Source organism: Dama dama, chromosome 14 (genome assembly GCF_033118175.1).
Source record: "Dama dama isolate Ldn47 chromosome 14, ASM3311817v1, whole genome shotgun sequence".
Classification (NCBI taxonomy): domain Eukaryota; kingdom Metazoa; phylum Chordata; class Mammalia; order Artiodactyla; family Cervidae; genus Dama; species Dama dama.
The window spans coordinates 42833925-42848807 of record NC_083694.1 but is presented as its reverse complement, the minus strand read 5'-3'; the positions used below and the strand labels follow the sequence as shown (position 1 = coordinate 42848807).

Here is a 14883-nt window from a genome sequence, read left to right as displayed (position 1 = left end):
CATTTTCCAGACAAAGACCAAAGACCCAGTAAGAGGGGTGGTGTTTATTTGTTTTGCTTTTTTGCTTAGATTGTAATCCTGGTGATTATAGAACATCAGGAAGTAAAATCAACAAAGGCTTTCCTTTCTGGGCCCCCACAGCAAACCGGTTCTTGGTCGACTAGCGCCACCTGGTGGCCTGCAGCAGCACAGCAGCTCGGATGCAAGCTCTCTGGAGGAGCCCTGCTCCCCAGCCTGGGGCAGGCAGGGGCCATGATGCACCCGTGCCCGTGGACCCGGTGTTGGAGACCTGCTCTATGGGTTGGGGTGAGGCTGGAACAATGGGGCTCAGGGGAGCTATACTTCCCTCCCTCTCAACCCCCAACCCCACCACCCTATCCCTGCCAGTCTTCTGTGGCCCATAGAGCTTGGGCACAGACATTGTCTCAGTGCTAGGAACAGTGGTCCCCATTAGAACCTCTGGGGCAGGTTGCTGGAAGGCTGACTCCTGTACCCCACCCCCACCCCTGCCCCCAAGACATTCTAATTCCACAGGTCGGGACTGGGCCCTGGGAACATTTATTTTCTAAGGAGCAAGATTCTCCTGCTTCTTGCAAGATTCCAGTCTAACACAGTTTCTGGTAAGAGATCAGCCAAGGAGCCCTGCCATGGAGATCAGGGTCGCCCCTTGGTGGAGCCACGGGCCTCCTTGAGCATCAGCTGTTTCTCAGATTCAGGTAGAAGGGAGGCTCCAGGGAATGCTGCTCTCAAACTTGCACAAAGAACATGGTGTATCATTTCTGGCTATTTTAGGACCCCGTGACATCTTTCCAGACTCTAGGTTAAGACATGGTACCTACATAAGGAGTTTCCTTGGGTTGAAAATTAGATGTTAGGACCAAGAACATAATGGGGTCTTGCCAAACACTTACGGACTTGAAGTCATTCTGAAACTGTTAGATGGTGTTTCAGGGGGCTCCAAAGAGCTCCAATCCTTTATGTCTCGGCACAGAAAGAATTCAGTGAGAGGCAAAGTGATAGAGAAGAAGTGACTTATTAGAATAGAACGCTCATGAGGCTTACAAGCAGGTAGGCAAGAGGGAGCTACCCTAAAAACTTACTGGTCTGCAGTTTTATAATCAAAGGAAAAGTGGGGAGAGAGAGAAGATGAAGACCACCTTCTTCCTCGTTTTTGAGTCCACATCAAGCTCCTCCTCCAGGTTGGGCAGGAGAGTTTTCTTGTCCTCACACCATCAAGCCAGACAGCATGACACTATGGAAAAATTATTTCAGGTCTCAGTACAATGAGGGTCTTTACTGTGAAATGTCATCTTTCCACAAATTATTGTTTTTTATGTGGGCAGAGAACATGTCCTAGGGGTCATTAACTTACTGAGCTTACTGAGCGGATGTGGGTCTCAGGCCACCATTGTTTTATTGTTTGTTGGGGGGGGGGGCAAGTTTCCTCCTTCTGCTGCATGAATTTTATTGCTAAGCAACCCTGCTTGGTCTTGTGGGTAAGCAAACCTGTTTTCTTGAGTGATCATTAACTTACAGGGGTCTCTCATACTTTTTTCTCCTCTTATGATCCCCTAGTAGAGTTAACTGTTTAGTGACCTACTTTGTCCTTTTGCTAGGTCCCTATTGATGAGAAACCCTGGGATACCATAAAGAGGAGCACATCTGTGTCCCCTTGGGGGGCCCGGGGCCCAGGACCTAGGCTCTGTCCTAAGTGCAGAGGCATTCATCCGTGCACAGAGCCTGCAAGACCCAGAGGCTCTTCCCCCTCCCTGCCTGTGTTGGCTGGATTTAGAGTTACTGGGGGAGCGGTTCAGTGGTTCACAGGGGGAATGGTTCAGTGCAGCAGAACCAGGGGAGGATTGCCCTGCCCATCCTTGCTTGTCCCTGTGGTTAGGAGCTGCTGAGATGAGGAGCTGGCAGGATGGGTCTCCTTACATTCACTATTCTCTACCAGAATGCCTTCTGGCACTTCCCAGCCTGGCATGAGGGAGAGCAGGCAGTGGAGAGACAGGAGAGACACAAGGCTGATTTTTTTTTTAATTGAAGTATAATTTGATTTACAAGTGACGTGTTAGTTTTAGCTGTATAGCATGGTGACTTCAGTTCATTTCAGTTCAGTCGCTCAGTCGTGTCCGACTCTTTGCAACCCCATGGACTGCAGCACGCTAGGCTTCCCTGTCCATCACCAGAGCTTACTCAAACTCATGTTCATGGTGTCAGTGATGCCATCCAACCGTCTCAACTTCTGTCATCCCTTCTTCTGCCTTCAATCTTTCTCAGCATCAGAGTCTTTTCCAAAGAGTCAGTTCTTTGCATCAGGTGGTCAAAGTATTGGAGCACAGTGACTTAGATGGAGATATATAGATATAGATATCTTTCAGCTCTCATGGTGGCTCAGCAGTAAAGAATCTGTCTGCAATGCAGGAGATCTGGGTTTGATTCCTGGCTCAGGAAGATCCCCTGAAGGAAGACATGGCAACCCACTGCAGTACTCCTACCTAGAGAATCCCATGGACAGAGGAGCCTGGCAGGCTGCAGTCCATAGGGTCTCACAGAGTCAGACACGACTGAAGCGACTAAGCAGCAACAACATTGATGTCTTCCCTGGTGGCTTTGGATATAGGGGCTTCTCTGGTGGCTCAGACAGTAAAGAATCTGCCTGCAATGCAGGAGACCAGGGTTTGACCCCTGGGTCAGGAAGATCCCCTGGAGAAAGGAATGGCTACCTACTCCAGTATTCTTGCCTGGAGAATCCCATGGACAGATGAGCCTGGCAGACTACAGTCCATGGGGTCACCAAGAGTCAGACATGACTGAGAAACTAAACACACACACACAAATAAATATAGAGATATCATCACCAACTCAGTGGACGTGAATTTGAGCAAACTCCAGGAGATAGTGAAGGACAGAGGAGCCTGGTGTGCTGTTGTCCGTGGGTCACAAAGACTAAGACACAGCTAAGTGACTGAACAACAATAGATATAGTTACATAAATGTGTATATGTGTGTGTATTTCATTCTTTTGCATTACAGATTATTACAAAATACTGAGTAAATTGTGCTATTACACATAGCAGTATGTATATGTTAATCCCCAAACTCCTAATTTATCCTTTGGTTACCCTTTGGTAACCATGGGCTTCCCAGGTGGCTCAGTGGAAAGGATCCACCTGCCAATGCAGGAGACACAAGTTTGATCCCTGGGTAGGGAAGATCCCCTGGAGAAGGAAATGGCAACCCATGGTATTCTTGCCTGGGAAATTCCATGGACAGAGCAGCCTGGTGGGCTACAGTCCATGGGGCTGCAAAAGAGTCGGGTACAACTTAACAACTAAAGAACAACTGGTAACCATAAGTTTGTTTTCTGTGTCTGTGAATCTCTGTTTTGTAAATAAGTTCATTTGTATCTTTTCTTTTTAAGATTCCACAGATAAGCTATGCCATATGATATTTGTCTTTCTCTGTCTGGCTTACTTTACTTAATAGGATAGGCTGATTTTAAAATGGGCTTACTTTCTTCTTCTGCTCTGCTGGGAGGATCCAGGTGGTTTTGCAAATATGCCTTTCTCCCTCAGGCTAAATTTTATTTAGCTGATTTGGCCCCTAACCCGGAGCACTAAGAGAAATGGCTCTTTTGATTTCCTGTGTCTCCCTGGCTACTTGCCTTTCAAGGCCACTTGGGCACCATGCACCCCTTGTTTCTATAGAATTCCCCCAATTCCAACTCTGCCACCCACTGATTCCATGAGCTTTGATGGGGGCCTCTCTGTGGTGGTGTTGGAGGGTGCCTGACTGCCTCCTAGAACTGACACAGCCCTGCTCTAGCTGGGGGGTGATTTCGTTCAACTTATAATTTGTTGCCAGCATTTTAGTCCTCAGATTTTCAGCTTCTCTTTGAAGATTGAAGGTTCTGGCCCACATCATTAAGAGCCAGGGGCAGCTACCCCCTTTCTAGGGCACCTGCCTCCCTGCAGGCACCATGTCTGGGCACACGGAGGAGGCGTCTGAGCCCAGGGTCTCCCAAAAGAAAGATGGAAACCATACAGAATGCCACCTGGTCCCTGCCCCCACTGCTAGTGGCCTGGAGGGGCTGGTGGACGGCCAGTCCCTCCCACCACCTCTGTCCCTGGGCAGAGCCTGGGATAAGACGGTGCAGTTGAGCCCAAAAGAAAAGAAGATTCAGGGCCCACATGGTTCCCTGGTGAAGAAGAAAATCTCAAGCTTCCTCTCCCCTTGCCAAATAGGGTTTCCATTCGATATCACTAGACAATCAGAGAACCTCAAGGGCATTCACGCTCTCACTATAGCACAAAGAATTCCCTGTCTCGGCAACAATGCCACTTAGCAAGTCAGGAGATTCTCCGAGCCTTGAATTGCTCCACGATGCATATCCTTGGCCCAGTTAGCGGGGCCAGCGCAGAAACACTCAGCCAAGGCCACTTTTTAATGTCGCAGAGCCCCTAGGAGATTGCCTGTGAGGTCAAGTGCAGATATAGAGGAAGCCCCATTCCCCACCGTGGCCTGAATCTCCTGCTGTGATGCCTGAGCAACCCAAACCAGCTCCCTACCCCCCACCCGGGGTCCCTCCCACCTGGAAGAAGTCCCCAGACCCTCTGCCTTCCTCTGGACTTGTTCACTGTCAGAACACAGCCAATGCCTCCTGGTAGAAAGTGGTAAAAGCTTGGGGGGCGGATCTTGTGCCCCATGTCCCCAAACATTCAGAACCAGGAATTACAAACTCACTTGGGAAACAGCCCATGTGTCCCCACACACATATGCCGTCCAGTCCCTGCCCTGCTCAGCCTCCACACCTCTCAAGATGAGATTTCTGAAAATGTCCTCAGGACCCATAGGAGAATGAAAATTGAGGGTGAGATGGGCAAATTGAATCGTATGTGGGTGTCTGGATACGAGCAGTTAAATCTAATGAAAATTTTATCCAGTTGAACCAAGAAATCAGAAGCTGGGCCTTTATTCCTGTCAACAAGAGTACAGTGAAAATTAAACCAACGCGTCTGCCATTTCCCATTGACCTTGTTGCCATAGAGACAGCCTTCTAGTGTCAACAACTGGGAGGCATCTGAACGGGCTCATTCAAGCCCTGAGAGGCACGTGGGGGCCCCTCTCCCACCCACCTCTGTCACGTGGTTCTTCTGTGGGATGACCACTTTTCTGGGTTGCCTGGGAGCCTCCAGGGGACACCATTGTCCAGACAAATTATCACAGTGCCCGTTTTGGTCTCCAAGGTGACCTGTTAGGACAGCAGTTAAACAGTCGCCTCTGGAGGTCTTTATGGAGAGTTGAGCCCCTGGGCAGGAATTGAATGAGCCCAGGTTGATGACGGCCAGGAGAAAGGTCCTCCTCATGAGCCTCTATCAAGAGGCGGGAGGATTTTCTTTGTCACCAACATGCCACTTGTCACCTGCTCACCATAGCACCAAGCAATCTCCTCCTATGTAAAAAAGGCCAAATATCCATCCCAGCAGATGCCATCTTTGCTGTTGCCATGGCGACCCAAGCTCCAGTTATCCTTCCAGAAGTTACTGCCCCACAGAGCAAAGGCAGGCAGGCAGTTGCTCTCCCCAGGTCCGAGTGCCACTGTGGGGTGAGGGGACTTCCAGAGTACTTCTCTAATTCTTTTCCAAAGTGTTCCAGGCATGACATTTCAGAGCAGAAATGGTCACCTCACTCAGGGCCATCAACCCTGTCATGCTCAGACCTCCTGTGGATGCCACCCAATCAGAATGCGGGGTGTGGGGGCCCGTTTTTGTCTTCAAGTCTCGTGGGGAACAGAGACGTGTCATCAGGTGAACCCATGAGAGGCACTGATTTTACAGACAATAAAATGAGGCCAAGAGGAATCAAAGATCTGCCCAAGATCACATACATGTGAGGAAAAGAGCTGCAGCCACTGGGGCCCATGACCCCCTGGCCAGCGTGGTCCTGCTGACCTGCATCCCACAGGTTCTGGACGTTCCTGAATCCCAGCCCTTCATTTGTGTACAACTGGCTGGGCGCTGAGCTCACAGGTTTTCCTGGCCCTTCAGGGAATTTCCACCACTGCCCAGGGTCCCCACAGTGAGAAAAAATGTTTGAGACTTCTGCAGACAACCAAGACAGCTACCCCTGGACCCTTACCCCTACCTGCCACCCCCTCCTGTGACTCCAGGGATCCCTTCTCCACCCCACCCCACCCCTAGTGACTAGAAATCCAAGCAAGGAGACAAATGCTGCCCCCATAAATCCCACATTTTCCAGAAAGTTCGGGCTCCCTGTCTTTCAAAGAAATTTCCCCGAAACTCATCAACAAAGATCAGTATAGTCAAAGCTGTGGTTTTTCCAAGTAGTCCTGTACAGATGTGAGAGCTGGACCATAAAGAAGGCTGAGCGCTGAAGAATTGATGCATTCAAACTGTGGTGCTGGAGAAGATTCTTGAGAGTCCCTTGGACAGCAAGCAGATCAAACCAGTTAATCCTACAGGAAATCAGCCCTGAATATTCGTTGGAAGGACTGATAACTGAAGCTGAAGCTCCCATACTTTGGCCACCTGATGCAAAGAGCTGACTCATTGGAAAAGACCCTGATGCTGGGAAAGAATGAGGGCAGGACGAGAAGGGGACGACAGTGGATGAGATGGTCAGATGGCATCACTGACTCGATAGACATGAGTTTGAGCAAGCTCTGGGAGATGGTGAAGGACAGAGAAGCCTGGCGTGCTTCTGTCCACGGGGTTGCAAAGAGTCAGACATGACTTAGCGACTGTGCAGCAACATTCCAGTGGGCTGCGATGAACGAGGCCAGGCACCCCTCCAGGAGCCCCAGCCATCTAGGTCCTGGTGCTGAGATGTTCTCCTTGCACGGGCTCCCTCCCTCTCTTCCAAGAGCAGGTGAACAGCAGGCCCTGCCTCCCGCTTCCTGCCCCGCCCCTGGGAGCCCAAGGCAGGCTTCCTCTGTCCTGGTCTGGGCGACACAGTCAGCTCTGGGCTGCACATTCCCACCCTGCTGCCCACCTGGCCTGGTCCCAGGTGAGGATGATCTTGAAGGAAGAGCCAGAGGCTTTAGAACTTCTGTCCTCTCCCCACCCCCAGCCCACCTGGCCCTTCTGAGAAAACCAGCCCCCTCTAGAGTCAGAGAGGGCAGGAGACAGCAGGGCAGGCAATAGGAGGACAGCACCTGGCCCAGCCTCAGGGGCAATCTGGGTTTTCTGCACACTCACCAGCCCCCAGGAAATCTGAACCCATCTCTCTAGGAAGTGAAGCCAGTGGAAGGAACCCCTGACCTTCTGATAGGCATTGCCCTCCCTTCTCCACCCATATTGAACCGTCCAGCCATTCCTTGGTCTGGGAGGGATGCAGGCTGGGAAGACCCATGGGAGGCAGATGGCCCAGCAGACCACTACAACCCCTCCCCACTCCGACTTATCTGCTCTATGACCTTGAGCAAGTGACATAACTTTCTTGAGTCTTGATTCTCATGTTAATAACATGGGACAATAATGCTGCCTCAAAGGTCGTTGAGAGATGAGAGATGTAATCTCTAGACCAATGAGCCTCAAATTCCCAGCATCAATTTCCCTAGATGATAGAACACAGATCTGAGACCCGCCCCGCCCCGAATGTCTGATTCATTAGGCTAGCGAGGAGATGTGCATTCTGGCATATTTCCAAGTGATTATACTGTGACTTGGACCACACTTTGAGAACCACTGCCCAGTGCCCTGTCCACAGTAGATGCTCAATTCAGGGTAGATATTATTGTGATTTATTTATTTTTATAATGGAATTAACGCAGAAAGAACCTAGCAAATTGCTTGGCATGTAGTGTAAGTTCAGTAAACATTTTTTGTTGTTGTTGTTATTATTGAGATTCGAGCTATGCTTCCAGTTCATTGGGAGAATTAATGAATGGATAAAACAAAAAGAGAGCAGTGCTGGAGAGGGTATGAGTGACTGAGAAACTGCCCATTCATTCACCCACTCCACCCATGTTCACTGTTTTTTTATGATGGGGGGCTCCAAAATCACTGCAATGGTGACTGCAGCCATGAAATTTAAAGACGCTTGCTCCTTGGAAGAAAAGCTATGACAAACCTAGATAGCATATTAAAAAGCAGAGATTTTACTTTGCTAACAAAGGTCCATCTAGTCAAAGCTATGGTTTTTTCCAGTAGTCAGGTATGGATGTGAGAGTTGGACTATAAAGAAAGCTAAACACCAAAGAATTGATGCTTTTGAACTGTGGTGTTGGAGAAGACTCTTGAGAGTCCCTTGGACTGCAAGGAGATCAAACCAGTCAATCCTAAAAGAAATCAGTCCTGAATATTCATTGGAAGGACTGATGCTGAAGCTGAAACTCCAATACTTTGGCCACCTGATTCGAAGAACTAACTCATTGGAAAAGACCCTGATGCTGAAAAGACTGAAGGCAAGAGGAGAAGGGAACAACAGAGGATGAAATGGCTAGATGGCATTACCAACTCGATGGACATGAGTTTGAGCAGGCTCCAGGAGCTGGTGATGGACGGGGAAACCTGGCGTCCTGCAGTCCATGGAGTCACAAAGAGTCGGACACAACTGAGTGACTGACTGAACTGATGTTCGCTGAGCATCTTCTATGTGCTAGGAATCATTCAAAGCATGGGGAATAGAGCAGGTCCCTTCAACAACATCCTGTCCCCATGACTCAGACTCTGGCTGTAGTGGGGACTAGAGCTGGAGTAACCAGGAGGGCCTCCAGGGGGAGGTGACACTTGAGCTGGCATGTGCTGGATGGAAGAGTAAGATTCAGATGTTCATGGACAGATGAATGGATAAAGAAGCTGTGGTACATATATACAATAGAATATTAGTCATAAAAAAGAATGCATTGGAGTCAGTTCCAGGGAGGTGGATAAACCTAGAGCTACAGAGTAAAGTAAGTCAGAAAAAGAAAAACATATAATGTATATTAATGGATATATATGGAATCTAGAAAGATGGTACTGATGACCCTATTTGCAAGGCAGCAGTGGAGACACAGAACAGACTTGTGGACACAGGGGGAGAAGAAGAGGGTGGGAAGAATTGAGAGGGTAGCATTGAAACATACACTACTATGTGTAAAATAGATAGCTGGTGGGAATTTCCTATATGACTCGGAGCTCAAACCCAGTGCTCTGTGACAACCTAGATGGATGGAATGACCGATTCATGGTGATGTATGGCAGAAACTACCACAGTATTGTAAAGCAATTTTGTTGTTGTTCAGTCACTAAGTCTTGTCCGACTCTTTGTGACCCCATAGACTGCAGCATGGCAGGCTTCCCTGTCCTTCACTATCTCTCGGAGTTTGTTCAAATTCATATCCATTTAGTCGGTGAGGCTATCTAACCATCTATCCTCCAATTAAAAAATCAGTAAATTTTTAGAAAGTGAAAAAAAAAAGTCTGCAGCAAAAGTGAGGTCAAGAGCTCAGCCTCTGGGTGCCAGTGCCAAATCCAATCTCAGAGACAGTTTTGTATAAAGTAGAAAAGAATAGCATTTTTGCTTTGCCAGGCAGAGGGGGCACAGTGGGCTCCTGCCCTGTAAACCTGTGTATCCTCACCCAGGAGGATCTGGTGGGGAGTCTTATAGCATTGATTCAAGGGTGGGGGTGCTGACAAGAACAGGCTGTGTGCAGGGTCTGTGTGGGCCCTCCAGTCTGCTCTCAGGTGATCTTCTTGATGAACTCCTCTGATTTCTCTCCTCTGGTCTCAGGTGATTCCTTGGCTGTTCCTCCTTTGATTAGCAACTGTTTGAATCTGCCCATTGGGACTCAGGGAAGGTCATGGAGACTGGAGTCTGCTCCCTTACAAACAAGGAGCAGGGAACAGAGGGGAACCCAGGAGCCCCACAGGGTCCTGCTCAGTCTCAAAGGGAGGCATTCCAGAAAGATCTCAGGGCCCCTCAAATGTACACACCCTATGTGTGCAGCAGAAAGGGCAGGGTGGATCTCTCCTGGCTCGTAGAGCTCTAGCCAGGGAGCCTGGGGAGAGGGAGACCTGAGCCCTGATGGCATGCGGGCGTGCACAGTCGATCGGTTGTGTCCGACTCTTTGCCACCCCATGGACTGTGGCCTTCTGGGCTTCTCTGTCCATGGGATTTCCCAGGCAAGAATACTGGAGTAGGTTGCCATTTCCTCCTCCAGGGGATCTTCCCAACCCAGGGGATGAAAGCTGCATCTCCTGCAGCTTCTGTATTGGCAGGCAGCTTCTCTACCACCAAGCCACCTGGGAAGCCCAAGCCCTGATGGAAACTATTAATGTATTAATTGGTCATCTGCCATAACAGAGCGCCACAGCCTGGGCAGCTTGAGCCATAGAAATTTATTTCTCACATTCTAGAGGCTAGAAGTCCAAGGTCAAGGTGTGGGCAGGGCTGGTCTCCAGTGAGACCCCTCCCCTCAGCTGACAGAAGGCCGCCTTCTCGCTGTGTCCTCACATGACTTCTCTGTGCCCACTCCCAATGTCTTTTCCTCTTCTTATAAGGACACCAGTCCCATTGGACTAGGATCCACCCTCGGGACCTCATTTAACCTTAATTAACTCCTGAAAGGCCCTATCTCCAAATATACTCAAATTGGAGGTCAGGGTTTCAAAATTAAGAATTTGGGGATACACATTTCTGTCCACAACAGGGTGACAGACAGCTCAGTGTGGGGTCAAGTTAAGCCTGCCTGGCCAAAGCTCTCCACCACCACCACCCCCAAAATTGGAAAGGAGCAGACATAACCCTTGTCTATCAGCCAGTCCCTGGCAGGAGCGGGGTTGGGGGGTGGGGCGTAACCCCCGCATCTTCCCCAGCCCTGCCTCCAGATCTCAATTACACTCTTCCTGCCAGTTGGCCACCTCTCGGGTGAATTGCTCATCAGAAGATACCCTCCAGAGCGTGGCGCCATGCTGTTGTCATTGATTTCATTTTGATTATTCAGATTAGTGTTCCCACAGCTGCCTGGCTGCAGGAGGTCGTTAGGGTGAGCCTTGTCGAAAGGCCAGGTCAGTGCTGTCAGTTCACAGACCAGTCTTCCCACCGGGCCTGCTGTAGGCCGCCCGGCAGAGCCAGTGTGGGGTTCCCCGGGCAGCAGCAAGACTGTGGGCAGAGCTGCAGGAGTGCCCTGCCGCGCCCCACTTTCTACTGGCCAGCATGGCCCTCTGGCCACTTTCTGTCCTGTGCAGACCTGTGAGGAATCACCCACGCCCACCTTCCCCATCCCTGGTACCTCTCCACCCTAGCCTTCCTGGGCACATCACCTGAGCAGCCAGGGAGTATCACTCAGGCCTCCTCGTGTATGAGGGGCTATAGAGGCCCCCGTCTGCCTGGAATTTGGCAGGAAACACTCAGCCTCCTCCTCCACCCCAGGCAGGGCTGCCAACTGTGGTCTGGGAATCAGGACCCCTGAGCCCTCCAGAGAGCAGACGGGACAAGGTGGCCCAGAGCCACCAGGAGGTGACTTGGGGGGCGGGGGGAATTCCCTCTTCTCTTTCTGTGCCTCCCACCCCAGGTCATGACCTTACCTTTCACCAACTGTACTTTCAATGCAGTTTCCCTTCTGCTGCTTTTATGAAGGGGGAGGGGCGGTGGAGGGGGAGGGGCCGGAGCACGTGTATTAACCTTTCTTCCGCAGAGCTCTCTTTTCCCCATAGAAATCTCCTTTCCCGCTGATTCATTACGTGTCGGGAAGCGGAGCGTGACATGTCAAAAGCCGTCTTGATAGTATTTGATATTCAGTACTAACAGCTCACCACCTCCAAGGAGGGGGGTTTTCTCCCCACCCCCACCGGAGTGGGAGGGAGACAATTTGCATATTGGATGTGCTAAGACAGTAGGCAATTTGCATTAAGCATCCAGAAATTCTCTGCTTGCAATCTGTCACCCTTCACTGGGTTTTCATTTTATAACCTTCACAACATAAGGAGACAAGCAAGAGGCAGAGAGAACTCAGGAGCCACACCCTCATGGGGGGGCAGAGGAGACTGGTCTGAGTGACAGTTGTCAGCACAGGGGCTCCTGGTCAGAAATGCCAGAACATTCCAGCAAAGGTGACAGCCCATCTGGGGATTAGCGAAGCCGCCCAACCCCAGGACCTCAGAGCTTTGGGTGGGGAATTGCCAAGTGGCCAGATGCCAGGAGGGGGTTGCCTGAGCTCAGCTCATCTCCCCAGAGATTCAAGTTCAGACTCATGGAAGGTTTTCCCTGAGAACAGCTGGTCTGGCTTTGCAATGAGCACCTGCTCCAAGCGCCCCCAAAGGGAGACACACCGCAATGAGCTCTGGAGATGTTTCTGGTCCCACGCTTGCAGAACCTGCAGGTTCTGGGTCTAGGACAGAGCTCTGTGACTGTCATCCTGACTGCAAGGGAGGAACTCCTACAGGGCTTTAGAAACAAGCCTGGGCACCCCCTCTAGAACGCCCACGCTGGGGCAGGGAACGGACAGCTGAAAGGCCATCTGTGTGTACAGCGGTTCAAAGGAAGGGGTCCTGAGTCCTGCCCTCTGGCCCCCACCCTGCCCCCCAGCTTCTGTTTTCTCATCTATAAACTGAGGATTCTGGAAAAGGTCCTGAGTCAAAGGAGATCCTGGACATGGGTGTCAGGCCCTGACCTCAATTCCCACCTGAGCCAGGCCCCTTCCACTATGATCCATTTTCCATAGTGGATTTCCAGGCAGAGGTTATTTGAGAAAAGCACTCCAAGACTATGATGGGGTTTGCAAACCCCCAGCCTGGGCTGTGCCTTCCAGCAGCCAGGCAGGAGGGCCTGAGTCAGCAGGAGCTCGAACCTCCTGGGCTGCTGGAGAATTTCCCAGGGGATCCCCAGGGGAGATACCATCCACCTGCGGAAAGGTGCGCTGTAAATCCCCGACCCCTGAACATCACCATCACAAAGGGTTCTGAACAGGCACCCATGGCTTCAAACCCAGGCAGCTGAGCTAGCTTGGAGCAGAAGCCATGCAACCAGCACCCTGTCTGGATGACCCATCACAATTCAGGACCCGCCCGGCACAGGGCCATGGCCCCAGTGCTGTCGAAGGTGCAGAAGCAGAGGAGCCAGAGGCTCATCAGAATGGAGTGGACAAGGATGCTGGACAAACACCCGGGACAGGTGCACACAGGGGAAAAGCGCTGCTCCCGAGGGAGTCCCGGTGGATCACAACACTCACACACGGGATTTCTTTGAAAAACCACTCAAGTTCTACATGAAGGCGCTGATGAGCAGCAGTGAGATGGACGGCACCATGGAGTTCTCCCTGCCTATTCCAAGGCTGAGTGAGCTGTGGATGTCCCGGCCTGTTCCCCTAGCATCAGCCGACCCGCAGGGCAGGGCCAGCATCCTGTGTTGTGTGTTGCCACCACTGCATCACCGTTAACGCTGATGACAACAGCTACTCTTGGTGGGGACCACACAGAATGCCAAGCAGGAGATCGGGGTTTCCCCCAGGCCACCCTGTGAGGTGGCTACTCTTGTATTCCCATTTTGCAGATGAGGAAACTGGGGCTCAGAGAAATTTAGTGACTTGCCCAAATTCACACTGCAAGTAAAGACCACAGCCTGGGCTCCAATCCAGGTCTGAATCCAATCCAGCTCCCACCTGCTCTGTGTTAGTCGCTTAGTCGTGTCTGACTCTTTGTGACCCCATGGACTGTAGCGCACCAGGCTCCTCTGTCCAGGGAATTCTCCAGGCAAGAAGACTGGAGTGGGTTGCATTTTCTACTTCAGGGGATCTTCCCGACCCAGGGATCAAACCCAGGTCTCCCGTATTGCAGGCAGATTTTTTACCATCTGTGTCACCAGGGAAGTTACCTGCTGTGTAGACTTTCCCTGTGTTTCCTTATGCCCCTCACAAAGCAAAGGAAGGCTTTGCAAGCTGTGACAGTGCTTTGCCTGGAGTTCACGTGAGACCAGCTTAACCAATGGAGAAGGGAAACGGTTCTTGCCTGGCAAAGCCCCTCGTCTCTCCTTACTCTGACCCTGTGCCCTGATGCCCTGTTCCTCCTCCGAGACTACCATCTCCCACCATCCCCCCTTCAGAGGGACCTGGGTCCCTCCTGCAACCCCCAGGACCAGCCCCAACTCTGGGGCTGTGAATTCACTGCCTCCGGGCCCAGGCCCCCCGGAGCCACCAGAGACAGCTGGACTGCCATGTGCCCAGCGTGCCCGCCCGGGCTCAGCCACCTCTCGTCCGGGTCTGCTCCAGCTGAGAAAGGACAGCAGGGCAAGCGGGCGTGAAGCTCAGTCAGTCCACACACTCAGCCAGGCAGGTCATTTTGTTTAGACCTCCAGCCCTGTCCTGCCAGGCAGGTGGGGAGCCCACCCTCAGCCATCCTGGGCCCCCACTCCAACACCAGGGACAGCAGCGGTCCAGGGTAGAGGAGGGCGGAGCTAAAACTCCAGGGCGGTCATCCAGGTGGCCGGTCATCATCAGTGGGCACCCACTGTCCAGGCTGTGTGGGCCCTTCGGTCCAGCCCCTTCTCCCCCAGCCCAATCTGCGGCCCCTTGAGGCTGAAAAGTCTGGTGAGAGCAGGAAGCTGGAGTGCCCCTTCCGCCAGGGTTGGCCGTCCATCCTGCTGGGAGCCGGACCCCCCCAGCCAACATCTCTCCTCCACGTCTCCACAGCCTGAACTCTGGGGAGGTCCCTCAGCCTCCTGGACCTCTCCTTCCCCACGCTTGCTCTCTGTCCCTCCACTCCACGACCCCTTGAAGAGCCACCAGATGCACTTGAGCTTTGCAAAACCAAAGCAACTCTCTGGACCATCCCTCCCCGCGCGGCACCACAGGAAGCAAGAATGCGAGATAGGGCAGGGGGCAGGGGTGGGGGGCACAGAGCTCCCCAGGGGAGGGGCTGTGATGGGGCAGCCTGGCCCTCC

General features: G+C 51.8%; 1 protein-coding gene across 1 annotated transcript in view; it reads left to right on the top strand.

The window, feature by feature from the left end:
• Positions 1-14883, top strand: part of CAMTA1 (calmodulin binding transcription activator 1) — a 965206-nt gene that overhangs the window by 850462 nt on the left and 99861 nt on the right. The gene's annotated exons all lie outside the window — the stretch shown is intronic.